Source organism: Pelodiscus sinensis, chromosome 6, assembly GCF_049634645.1.
Source record: "Pelodiscus sinensis isolate JC-2024 chromosome 6, ASM4963464v1, whole genome shotgun sequence".
Classification (NCBI taxonomy): domain Eukaryota; kingdom Metazoa; phylum Chordata; order Testudines; family Trionychidae; genus Pelodiscus; species Pelodiscus sinensis.
Genome location: NC_134716.1, coordinates 36,464,246 through 36,477,648, shown reverse-complemented (window position 1 = coordinate 36,477,648; position 13,403 = coordinate 36,464,246). Strand labels below are relative to the sequence as shown.

Sequence of the window (13,403 nt, the reverse complement as noted above, 5' to 3'; positions counted from 1 at the left end):
TAATGAGCTGCAGTACTCCCTTCCTGTGTGTTTCTTCCCACTGTGAATGGAATGACAGCTGAGGAAATACGAAAACTATGTTTGTTGCATACAGCCATTTGTGTCTACCAGAGATCCCTCCCCACTCCTTGATGGGTATTACTGCAGTATTTGAGGTGTCAGGGGTTGGAGGTAATTCACCTGTACATCTGCTCTATAACTGTCTTTAGTGTATTTGTGCCTATTCCCTGCTCCACCGCTGCTAAAGAGTCTGCTTTCCTCCTGCTCCTGCCATGATGGAATCGTGGGCTCTCTTTCTGATGTCTGAGAAATAGATGGGACTAATTCCTGTTAGAGTCCTCTTTGTACTCTATACTTTTAAAACAATAGTCCTATAACCTGACCATCACGTTCCACGAGGAGCAACGGTAGTTCGAATTAGATATCCTAATTCGAACTACCTACTCTGTGCCACGTGTAGCCATGGGCACGGAGTCCGCACTAAGGGGGATTTAAAAATGGCGGCGCCCGGGAACATGCAAATGAAGGCCAGGATATTTAAATCCCGAGCTTCATTTGCAACCCTGGTTGCCCTCATTTGCCTACCTAGCTCGAACTAACGAGCGAGTGTAGACATACCCTAACTTTAAAAACAACGGGTAGTCCTGTGGCACATTAGAGACTAACAAAAATATATAGTATCATGAGCTTTCGTGGGTAAAACCCACTTCATCAGATGAGCTGGAACTCATCACTCCAGCTAATCTGATGAAGTGGGTTTTACCCACAAAAGCTCATGATACCACAGGTTTAAACTCTCTAAGCTAGGACTCGGCACAGTCCGACATCCATGTCCGGCACAGATGCTGCAGGACCAGAGTCCCGATGGAGGGCCAGCTGCAGAGAGCTCTGATGGGACTGGCAGGGCAGATGCTGCCTGCAGTGAGTTGCCAGCAGGAGCATCCAGCACGCAGCAGCAAGGCTGGGACACCCAGCACGTGGGTCTGGGAGCCACAGAGCGGGAGCAATGGTGGTGGCCCAGTGGGGCCAGGAGCCATGTTGTGCAGCTGCAGCAGTGGCTGCCAGCGCGGTTGGCAGGGCATCAGGGCTGGCAGCAGATAGGGAGCTGACCAGGCCAGTCCAGGGCGGAGGGGGCCAGAAATGACCTCAACTGGTTTGACAAACTCATCTGGGATTGGTAGGTCCCAAGGGGATCTGACCAGGAAGATCCAACCTGCATATATTTTTGCCTGTCTGCAGTAGCAGTTTCCACCTACAGTGCCGCTGGCTCATGATACAATGTGGCTATCATAGTTTTTCTAGCGTGACCCTTAGAGATGTGAAAGGTTAACCAGAGCAGCCTTTACCCCCATTCATTCATAATTAACCGTTTAAACATAATGTTTAGCCAGTTAATGAATTAATCTGGATTTTACATCCCTAGTGGCCACACCCTTTAATATGAGTCTGCTCTCCCCCTCTGACTTTGTAGAGCAGGCATGTCAAACTGGCATTTGGGAGGCCGCATGCGCCCCCCCAGAACATTTTTATAAAAGAATGAAGTGAGGCCCGCTGGCCACTCGGAGCACATGGCCAAGTGCCTGCTCACAGCTGGCCGGGCCGCTCTGCGCTGCAACAGCTGCTCACGGCTGGCTGGGTGCTCTGCGCTGGGCTCTCCAGCAGGCGCGCACAGCCGGCCGTTGTGCTCACACCACCACAGCTCCTCAGGCAGCCACGTCAACTCCGGGACCCAGATATTAGGTTGGGGGTGGGGGGGAGTTAGGAGTCCCTGGCTCTGGGGGAGGCATTAGATTGGGAGGGCCTGGCTCTGGAGTAGAGGAGAGGCATTAGGTTGGGGGGGCCTGGCTGTGAGGGAATGGAGGGAGATTGGGTTAGAACGGGGGTATGGGAGTGCCTGGCTCTGGAGGGAGGAAGGGGTTATTTTGTTAATATTTTGTTTTTATGTATTCCCTAATAAAATCACAAAATATGTATTAATTTTATAGCCATAAATATGTCAATTTTTTGCAGTTGCATAAATAATTATATCTTTATGCAAAATCTCAAACTTACAAAGTATCTGAAATTTTCACAGAAGCCTGTTCTATTTGATTAACCATGGTCTATACTTGTTTTTATTTCAACAAAACAAGTTATGTATCATATACAAAATGTAAAGGTACCTTACATTTATATTTAAATTAAAAATTATGTAAGATTAATTTCAAAATGATTTAATATGAACAAATAACAATTTTACACATCAAATTATTGCAATATTATAAAATAGCTAAAACATAATCTATACTAATAAATAATTACGACTTTCCGTCAAAGGCCCTATTGCCAGGTGTCCTAAAATGCTTTTTTTTTTCTTTTTTGGTTCTACAAATGTTTTTGGTAAAACCACCTAGGTGGCCCTGAAAGCTATCAGTTTTCATTTGTGCGGCCCTCAGCAGGCGTTTGATATGCCTGTTGTAGAGGCATTACTAAGTTCCTTTCCCACAACTATGGATATGTGTGCTTTCTACATTCATGTTGAGGCCTAAAAAAAGTGAGAAAAGTGAACTGTATTAAAAATATATATATTTGGAAATGGACATATAGATATATAAATGGAATATATAAATGAAAAGGGAAAAAATTATATGGGAACAATTATTTACAAGCTCCTATAAGCATTTTATTAAGCCGGTTGTATGAATCAGCGAGCAAACAGCAACTTGGGAATAGCTCTGATTTCATGTGTGTAATTAGGGAGTCATTTACATTTTGGTGATACATTAAAAAAATATGTTTTCAATTTTCTTCGGCAGGAAAGCCCTCTGGGGAATGTTCCTTTGCCTGAAATGAACTGCCTCTTACAGGATAAAGTTTAAAACATAGCAGAGGAGCACAAATATCTCAACCCAATGACTGACAGGCTACGTCTACACTATGGGTGTTTTGCCTGTGTAGATGGGACCATTTGTTGCAAAAAAAACCCGAAAAAACTTTTGTGGAAGAGCCCTCGTTCCTCAAAAAATGGCCCCATCTACACAGGGTTTTTTATTGCAAAAACCTCTTCCGCAAAACGGATCGGAAGAAGATATGCAAATGAGAGTGTGAGATATTCAAATGAGCACTGCATTTGCATTTCCTCTTCCGCAAAACACCCGCAGTGTAGTGTTAGCATGAGATGCTGCTGGAAAGAAGATCATAAGAACATATGAATGGCTATACTGGGACAGACCAAAGGTGCATCTAGCCCAGTATCCTGTCTTCCAACAGTGGCCAGTGCCAGGTGCCCCAGAGGAAATGAACAGAATAAGTAACCATCACGAGATATCACTCTCTTGCCCATTCCCAGCTTCTGACAGACAGAGGCTAGAGACACCATTCCTGCCCATTAATGGACCTATCCTCCATGAATGTATCTAGTTCTTTTATGAACCCTATTGTAATCTTGGCCTTTGCTACATCCTCTGGGAAGGAATTCCACAGGTCGACTGTGCATTGTGTGATGAAATACTTGCTTGTTTGTTTTAAACCAGCTACCTATTAATTTCATTTGGTGACCCATAGTTCTTGTGATATGCGAAGGAGTAAATAACTCTTCTTTATTCACTTTTTCCACACCAGTCATTATTTTATAGATCTCTATCATATTCCTTCGTTAGCCATCTCTTTTCTAAGCTGAAAAGTTCCAGTCTTAATCTCTCCTCATATGGCAACCGTTCCATACCCCTAAGCATTTTGTTCCCTATGTCCAGAAAAATTGATTTTCTCTTTTTCATCTTTCGTCAAATTGGGGCCTTGCCCTGACGGGGAGGGAAAGATGGAGTTTACATGATTATCTGCCCTCCTCCAGCAGGTGTCTGGCATGTCAGCTATGAAAAGGGAATGTAGTCTGTTTGTCTGTTTTGTCGGAGAGGAAATTATGAATGTGAGACAATAAATGAAAACAAGACACAAGAATGAAGAGATGGATAAAAACTTGAAGTCCCTTGAATCAATCATTGTCCTGTCATTTTGTAATGTCAGATCAACAGATTCCTTGACAAGAGTTGGTAGAGGGGTCTGAGGTTGCTAGAACCCAGGGTTTGTAGCTGACATCTCTTTCTGTGTTGCCTTTGAGATACTCATAACAATATCAGAAAAAACAAAAGCAGAAAGAAAAAATAAGTAATGGACTAACGCAGGGCTGAATAACCTCATTCCCAGAATCTTTAAAAAAAATTATTTCTGGCATTAAAATATTAAAGAAAGACCATAAACCAATGTCAGTAAGAGCCGAACACAAGAAATTGTAAGCCTTGAGGTTTATTTGGCCTCATGTAAAATACAAAAAGATCTGATAGCACATTAATAATGTCACTCTCATTGAAAAGAAAATAGCTTTTTGAATGGCTTTTCATGTGAGAACAGCCAAGAATGACTAATTTAGAAAAAAAATCAAGGAGTACTGTACAGGTCTAAGATGTCTAGATTAACATCTTTCTCTGCTAGTTCTGATGTGATGCCAGAAGTAAAAAATTGTTGAGCCTGAAAGCCAACTTTTGTGGCAGAGTAACTTCTCTTACATAACTATAAGAAAATGGATAGTTTCACAGTAATTAAGGACCAGAGGCACTATGGATGTGGTATAAGTTTACATATAACCACTCTTTTCTGTGCGTGCTTGAGGTAATGTATGTAAATTATGATATATTTAGAAAGGCTGTAGAATATTGTTGGAAGTATATTCCTGTCCTGTGGGGCTAGAGGTTCCTGTTCTGTCTTCTCCTCTGGAGGTGAAAGCAGTCACTGGAAGAGAGTCTGTAGGCTGGAGCTGATGAAAAATTGATTTTCCATTTTGGTGGCTAAATTGAAAAATTAAAAAAAGAAAAAAACTCTTGGTTTTGAACGGAAGTAGAAAAAAGTTTCTTGCCAAAACAAACAAAAAATTATTTTGCGTCAAACGAAACATTTTCTTTGAACCAAACCATTTCCCCCATTTTATTTATTTATTTTTTATTACTAGAAGATTTAATTGCATTGCTTGGGTCCTTAACTCAAGTAATTTGGGGATTTTTTTTGGAAAATAACATGAAAATGTGCATGCTTCATTTAAATCATTGCTCTTGAGTGTGGCTTGCGATGAGGGGTCTGCAGTGTGCCCCAGGGATAGAGGAAAAACCCCAGCCCTCACTCATCACAGCAGTTTGGGGCCAAGTCAGAAACACCTCTTCGTGGCCACTGCAGTGCCTGTGGGCACAGCCGGGGGATGGGTTCATGTTGCCCACTGAGACAGGTTTGTCTGTCTCCTACACTCCCAGCCAGAGTGAGGAATGCAGCAAACTGTGCACTTTCCTCTCACTCCCTGAGGAAGGAGAACAGCCAACAATGTTCCCATATGAATTGGGGAGGGGAGACTGAAGTCCCCCCCATCCCCGAAGGGCACCTTGAGGAAGTAGGATGTTCAGGGACGGGACAGTCCCAAATGGAAGTAGAGAGTACAGATCCGATCAGTCCTTTTCAATTGGCTGCTTTAAGCGGCATGAAGAGATGGGCTCCTGCTGGGCCGTGGGCTGGATCCAGTGGTTTTGCAGGCTACAACTAGGGTTGCTAAGTGTCTGGTTTTGAACCAGACAGTCTGGTATTTGAGGGTTCTGTCCGGGAAGCAAATTGAGAAAATGCCGGACATATAAAATGTCCGGTATTTTCTAATTAGGTAAGTTTTATTATTATTAGGAGTATCAGTACATAGTTGCGTACTGCCTGGCTGGTAGACACGCTCACGCTGCGTGAGCTGTCTACCAGCCAGGCAATATGCAACTATGTGGGCGGGGGAGGAAGTGGGAGGGAATCCCCGGGGCCAGACTTGCTCACACTTTGGCGCAACCATGCAAAGGATAGGCAGTGCCCCAGGATCTGCATGCGCCCGGGTCAGTCCTGCTCCCCGCCCGCCGATTCTCTCCCCCCGCTTCCCTCTCCCCCCAGCCAGCCCTGCTTCCCGCCGGCCAGTTCTCCCCCCTCCTCCTCCTGATCTCCCCCTGGCTACCCCCGCTGCCCCCCTCTCCCAACCCCTCCCTGATCTCCTCCGGCCTGCCCTGCTTCCCCCAACCCTCCACCCCGCCCACCGGCCAGCCCTGCTTCCCGCTGGCTGGTCCCCTCCCCCAATCTCCCCTGGTCAGCCTGCTGCCCCCGACCCCCCTCCCCACCAACCCTGCTTCCTGCTGGCCAGTCGCCCCCCCCCCCCCCCCCCCCCATCTGAGCTCAAATGTGTCTGGTATTTTTTTTTAAGCCACCTGGTAACCCTAGCCACACACAGTGGCTTTGTGGGCTGCATCCAGCTCAGGGGCCATATTTTCCCTGCCCTTGCTCTACAGCAATGCCAGGCACTCTGGGGAGTGAATATATTGCTTCAGTAGTACTTCCAGCCTTTCCTGAACTACAAGATTAGGGACATGAACTGAGAATTGGACACTGGTCTGACACAGAGTAGAGCACATTATTACTACTGGCATTGTTATTTGTTATTATTTAAAAAGCATTGTAGGTGTGCATGATGCTTTACATGTATTAAATTTACATGTATTAAGCCATTATGCCTTATATTAATTGCCATTAGGATGCAACTTGTCATAAGAAGTGGTCAGGAATCTCTCAGAAAGGTTTGTTCAGCAAAACACAAAGCATGAATGGAGTAGGGTCAGTTTTGACATAATCCTGTGTTGAAAAACTTTTGAATAAGATATTCTGAATTTATCAAAACAACCCATTTGGACATTTTCAAAATAAAAAATGTCAACGTTTTGGTTCATAGTGATTTTTTGTTTTGAAACACTAGCTGAGTTATAGCATGTTGTTGTTTTTAAAATAAAAATTAAATGTTTCAGAATTGTCAAAATGTCAAATATCAAAATGAATTATTTCAACAGACCCAAACTGATTTTTTTTCAAGATTTTTGGTTCTCAATTTTTATTTTTGTTGAGATTTTTACTTTTCACCCCTATTTGGGGCAGGAAAATGTTGGAAATCTTAAATTTTCCCAGGATGAGAAAACTGTTCCTGCCTAGGTTTACTCCTTATATGTATTTATAATGATATTTCATCATTTTCAAAGTAGAATACTTCTTTGAAAGTAGAATAATGAAACATGTATACCCAGCCTGGATACATTTCTGGGCACTTTTGTAAATATACAATTGACCTCATTCAAGAATTTCCTTTCTCAGTATTTTCTCCATCACACAATTTAATAACAGTAAATTAAATTATTCAAGTTTTAACTTGCTGGAAATCATGAAATGTACTTTTCACACTTAGCTTTCGTAACACTCTTTATTTCCCTACATTGGTTGTGACCCAGCAAGTCATGACAGCTATCTTTTTTGTTGCCAGTTTTGGGGTGATACAATACTTTCCATTACCATCTGGATGCTGGAAAATAATTAAAATGTAATACCAATTTAGCATTGAAAAAGCCAGATGTTAAAAAATAGCGGAAGCCAATATGGTGATAATCCCATTTTTGTAAAAAACAGCTTTATTATTTACCGCAGGGCACACACCAAGTACTTTATCACCAGCTTTTAATAAGACCAGGACTGCTATTCATGAATTGATGCACAAATCAAAAAAAAATCTTCTGTTATTAACTCACTTTGTAAATTGTATCTTTTATTTAGTTTAATAGATCCCATTCTAAATTAAAAACAATAAAATAAATCTGAATGTAGGTTGTTGCTAAAGAGCATCTGTTATATGAAAAACTCCCTCTTCTATCTAAGCTTAGTTTTTCTAAGTAAGTATATTGTGTTCTGTTTGACTCACTGGAGATCAGCAGTACTTAATTTCCTCTCAAAGCAGGGATTCTCAAACTTTGTGATACCACGACCCCCTAAAATTCTAAATGAATGTGTGTGACCCCCCCACCCTCACTGCCCTGGGCCGCTTCCTCCCCCCTTCTCACCAGACTTCTTGCCCTCCTGGGGTTCCTTCAAGGCGTTTACGGTCCTCAACGCCCTTCCCCCCTGCAGGCTCCTTCCCCCTGTCTTTTTCTCCTCTCCTCTCCTCTCCTCTCGTCTCCTCTCCTCTCCTCTCCTCTCCTCTTCTGACCCCCATGTGCCCTTATTTACCTCCGGGTCCTCGGGCCCGACCCAATCCCCCAGCCCGCTGCCCTCTCCCAGCTGGGGAAGCGTTCGGTCGCCTGGCAACCGTGCCCCAGCCGGCCCCTCGCATGTCCGCTCCTGCGCTGGCACTGGCCTCACTCTCCCACCACCTTGCCTCCTGTTGCAGCTGAGCCGCACTCCTGGAGTCCCATGGCCCTGGCCACACTGTGCGGCTTGCCGGCAGTTGCCTTCTGCTGCCCTGCTGCTCTTTGCAGTGCAGGAGAGAGGGGTCGCAAGTGAAAAACTGAATCCAGCTATGACACCCCTCTAAGTTGCTCATGACCCCCCCCCAGGGGTCGTGACCCACAGTTTGAGAAACGTTGTCTGAAAGCATTAAGGGTACGTCTAGACTACATGGCTCCGTCGACGGAGCCATGTAGATTTGTTGTTTTGGCAAAGGCAAATGAAGCCGCGATTTAAATGATCGCGGCTTCATTTACATTTACATGGCTGCGGCGCTGAGCCGACAAACAGCTGATCAGCTGTTTGTCCGCTCAGCGCACTAGTCTGGACGCTCCCCTGCCGATAAGGAATAACGGGGCTGCCGACAAAGGGCTTTGATGTCGGCAGGGAAGCGTCCAGACTAGCATGCTGAGCGGACAGACATCTGATCAGCTGTTTGTCGGCTCAGTGCGGCAGCCATGTAAATGTAAATGAAGCCGCAATCATTTAAATCGCGGCTTCATTTGCCTTTGCCTATGTGTCTAATCTACATCCCTCTGCCGACAGAGGCATGTAGTCTAGACACAGCCTAACAGTGTCAACCCCAGTGATCCTCATGGGTTGACCCTCACTCTGGGTGGACATCCCAATGAGGTCAGTGGGGCTTGGCACAGGAAATCTAATTGTTGTATTGGAGACTCACTCTTATTTCACTGGGGTTTGTGATTATGATAGTACTGCACAAGTTGTATGCACTGTAATTGTAGTCATTAGGTCCCAAGATATTAGAGCTGTGGTGCTCAACATGCTAGCCACTAGCTACATGTGGCTATTTGGCCAGTTGAGTGTGACTAGTTGGTTTGAACAATGTGTCTATTTGCCTATGCATAGAATCATAGAATCGTAGGGCAGTAAGAGACCTCAGGAGGTCATCGAGTCCAGCCCCCTGCCCAAAGCAGGACCAGTCCCAACTAAAATCATCCCAGCCAGGGCTTTGTCAAGCCAAGACTTAAAAACCTCTAGGGATGGAGATTCCACCACCTCCCTAAGTAACCCATCCCAGTACTTCACCACCCTCCGAGTGAAATAGTTTTTCCTAATATCCAACCTAGACCTCTCCCACCGTAACTTGAGACCATTGCTCCTTGTTCTGCCATCTGTCACTACTGAGAACAGCCTCTCTCCATCCTCTTTGGAACCTCCCTTCAGGAAGTTGAAGGATGCTATCAAATCCCCCCTCACTCTTCTCTTCTGCAGACCAAATAATCCCAAATCCCTTAGCCAATTGAGTGAGCAGTAGCCATGATAGTTGGCACTGCTTCAGAACTGCTTGGACACCATGGCTATGTCTAGACTGCAAGCCTCTTTCGAAAGAGCCTCTTTCGAAAGAGAGCGTCTAGACTGCATGGAGAAATTTCGAAAAAGCGGCTTGCTTTTTCGAAAGAAAGCATCCAGTGAGTCTGGATGCTCTCTTTTGAAGAAGCCCTATTTACATTGAAGAACGCCTTCTTTCGAAAGAGGAACTTTCGAAAGAAGGCGTTCTTCCTCGTAAATTGAGGTTTACCGCCATCGAAAGAAAAGCCGCGTTCTTTCGAATTAATTTCGAAAGAACGTGGCTTGAGTCTGGACGCAGGGGAAGTTTTTTCGGGAAAAGGCTACTTTTCCCGAAAAAACCCCTGAGTCTGGACACAGCCCATGGTATTAGAGAGTGTGTGGGTGAGGTAGTCTCAGAGTACATTTCCCAGACCCGAAGAAGAGCTCTGGCTAGAAAGCATATCTCTCTCTCCAACAAAAGTTGGACCAATAAAAGATAGTACTTACTTACCCATATATATATATATATTACTATGGGTATGTTTTTTTCTAAGTGCCTGGCATAACATGAGATTAAAATTTCAGACAGCTTAGAAGTCTGCTAACAAAATAAAAAAGCAAAGCAAACCAACTCCCTGCCCTGTCCACGCAATGGTAAGGAAACTTAATTTTCAGAACTGTTACACTGGTTGCAAGACCACTAATCACATTTCAACATCCCCTTTGAGCAGGAGTATGTTTTATACCTCTTTAAATGCTTAGTGGTCAGTGGTTGTTTTTTTCTTTAAAAGATAAGTGAGGAGTGCTGATTACTCAGGAGATTGATAATGGAGTACAAGATCTTTCAGTGGTGGAATACTGATTCAGATACTGTACATGGTGACAATGGCTGAATCTGTTTTCATTCAGTGCTGTAAGCATGCAAGTAGTTTATAGACAATTTGGAAAAAAAAACAGGCCTATGCCTGAAGGCAGGCCTGACTGCAGGAGGGGCAAAGGGAGCAGCTGGGCTCAATTGTGCAAACAGCCCTGATATACTTACAATCTGGCCAAAAGGGTTGTTTCCTAAGCCAGTTGAAGTTAATACAACCTCTGGGCTACTGACTTCCTGTGCCCCTCCTTCCCTCTATCCAGGACTGTCAGGAGAAATCCCGAAAAGCCCAGCCTTCTTCCCCTCTTTTTCTCCTTCTCTGTAATGCACACGGAGACCATGCCCCAATGGGGCTTTCACAGAACCAGGCTGGCCATATTCCAGGGAAACAATTCCCTTTCCTACTGGTACAGGTTCCCCTTCTCCAGTGTTCTCAGAGGACAGCACAGAGGCTATGTCTACATTGCAGGCTTTTGCCGGCATAGAGTATGCTAATGAAAAACTCATTAGCATTTGTTGCGCTGTCATTTGCATATCTCTGCTGAAGCTTTTTGCGCAAGAGGTTTTTGCGCAAAACCAAGCAGTGTAGATGGGTCCGTTTTCTACAAAACCTCTCTTTTGTGCAAAATCCCCTATACCTCCTTTTTTGAGGCATAAGGGATCTTGCGCAAAACGGGTTTTTTTGCACAAAGCGGAGCTGTCTACATGGCTTGTTTTTGCGCAAAAACCTCTTGTGCAAAAAGCATCAGCAGAGATATGCAAATGACAGCGCAACAAAAGCTAATGAGCACTTCATTGGCATACTCTCTGCCGACAAATGGCTGCAGTATAGACATAGCCAGAGCTTTTAGTAAAGCTAAAGATACTAGTTTATAGAGTATCCCCTGCTCCATCTGATGGTTTTAATAATATTTATCTTTTCATACCTAAACTGTTAAGCTGAAACAAGTCACATCAAACATGTGTGACTATGTACATGTTATATAACCACAGGAGACAAACAGAAATGAGAGCTGGGATGAGCTGAATCCATATGAACTTTCGTCTCATCTCTCACTGCAAGCTTTGCTCAGCTCTTCAGTGAAACAGCAGGCAGCTTTTCACAACTGACAGCAGACTCTTCATAGAAGTTTGAGAATATTGTAACAGAGCCCCACAGGACCATTAAAAATATTTTCTACTGCTTAAGCTCCAGTCAGCTCTCTCACTCATATTCACCCAACCAGAGTGGCTGTGCTTTCTTCTGGTACATACAGCAAGCTATCCGAAGGCAGGTGATCATCCTTATTTAGCAGTACCACTAGTCATGTGACCAGAAAATGGTGGAGGATCTGTATTCCTAGTAAACTGCTACAGAAAGAGGGATGCTGAAGTCTAGCAATAAAGCATCTGTATTATTTTCCCTCTAAAAAAAACCTCCTCAAGTCTTTAGAAGGTAAGCATCTCTTTGCGCTATGAGAATGATATGCAAAGTGCTTTTTTTAGTTAATGGTTCTGGACTGTTTCTATTGTTGCAGTTAATTCAGAGCAAAAAAAAGAAGGGGCGAGAGGAATGTTTGTCAGCAGGATTCAAAGCATCCAGTGCCTCATTACTGAAAATCAGGCAGCTGTATTTTAATTATGTTGCAGCTCCTTATGAGAGGCGCTTATATCCAACCAACGGGCTTGTTTTGTCAGGGAACAGACTCCGGTATTTATAATTAGGAAACAAAACTTCACTGTACAATCAATCACCTAACACTTCTGCTTATTTTCAGTGCATTTGCATAGCTTTCAGGCAATGGTGGGGAAAAAAGAAAATCAAGCCATTGTCATTGTAGTTTTAAATGATTGCTTAGCTACTGGCATAGCTATAACTTGAGATAGCACTAACAGTGCAGTACTTGACAATTGTGTTGTTTTTGGTCTTTTGATATCAACTGAAGCATATGACATTCCCTCCTCCTCCCTACACACGCACAACACCCTTTTAAATTATTGTTGTGTAAGGAGTTCTGCAGCCTTATGAGAGTGAGGAAGGATCTGAGAATAGTGTCAACTGACACGAGGGCTGAAGAACTACTGCAAAAGTTGCTTTGTACAGACATTATTTTCATTCATTTTTAATGTCGGGAGCTTACTGGTTTCATTAGCTCATTTGCACTTTTTATCTGTGAAGATGGAATGAAAATTATTCTTGTGGGGTGCATTTTTGTAAACAAATACTTCATCTAGTCAAGAGAAATGACAGTGTTGTAAGAACTTGCAGAACATACCTAGAATACCTAAATATGAAGTACTTAAAATAGCATGGGGAGGAAATGTGTTGGGAGGTGTGGTATTATTTTGAGGAAATGCGGGGCTATGATTTGGATTTATTTATAACTCATAAGAGGCAGAGCTGTGTTAGGGGAGGGGGAGAGGGAGGCTGCAATAACAGTGCCAGGAGGCATCATGCCTTTCTCAGTACTTTCTCATGCCTTTCTTATGCTGCTTCCTGGAGAAGCACACTGGGCAGTGAGAAGTACTTCACATCCAGTCAGGATAGCCCTTCCCTCACCCTGCTGAAATCCATTCTTTTGAGGATATACTACTGTTCCCAATAGCACTAGGTGCCCTCACTCATTTCTTCACCCCAAACTCATTAGAACAGCCATCCAGAGGACGTTTTCTCCCGCATGGGAATACTGAGGATAAAAAGCTCCTTCGCATTCCTGCCGTGGCTGGATTGGCCCTAATTTAGCATTGAGTATTTCAGATCAGAGCTTTAAATGCATATAACTATATGGACTTTCTAGAGTGTTAGCCAGTGGTTATTGTTAGTCTACCTCTGAACCTAATAAAAGGAGTTCATTGTAATTTTACTGCATGCCCTTAACATCTAGCTCTAACAGCAGATACAAACTGGAAAAAAATGACTGATAAGAGCTGGAAAAAGCAATTACGTTTTACAAGCCTTTAA

General features: G+C 43.7%; 1 protein-coding gene across 1 annotated transcript in view; it reads left to right on the top strand.

Moving 5' to 3' along the window:
• PRUNE2 (prune homolog 2 with BCH domain) overlaps window positions 1-13,403 on the top strand; it is a 153,456-nt gene that overhangs the window by 87,112 nt on the left and 52,941 nt on the right. The window lies entirely within an intron of this gene.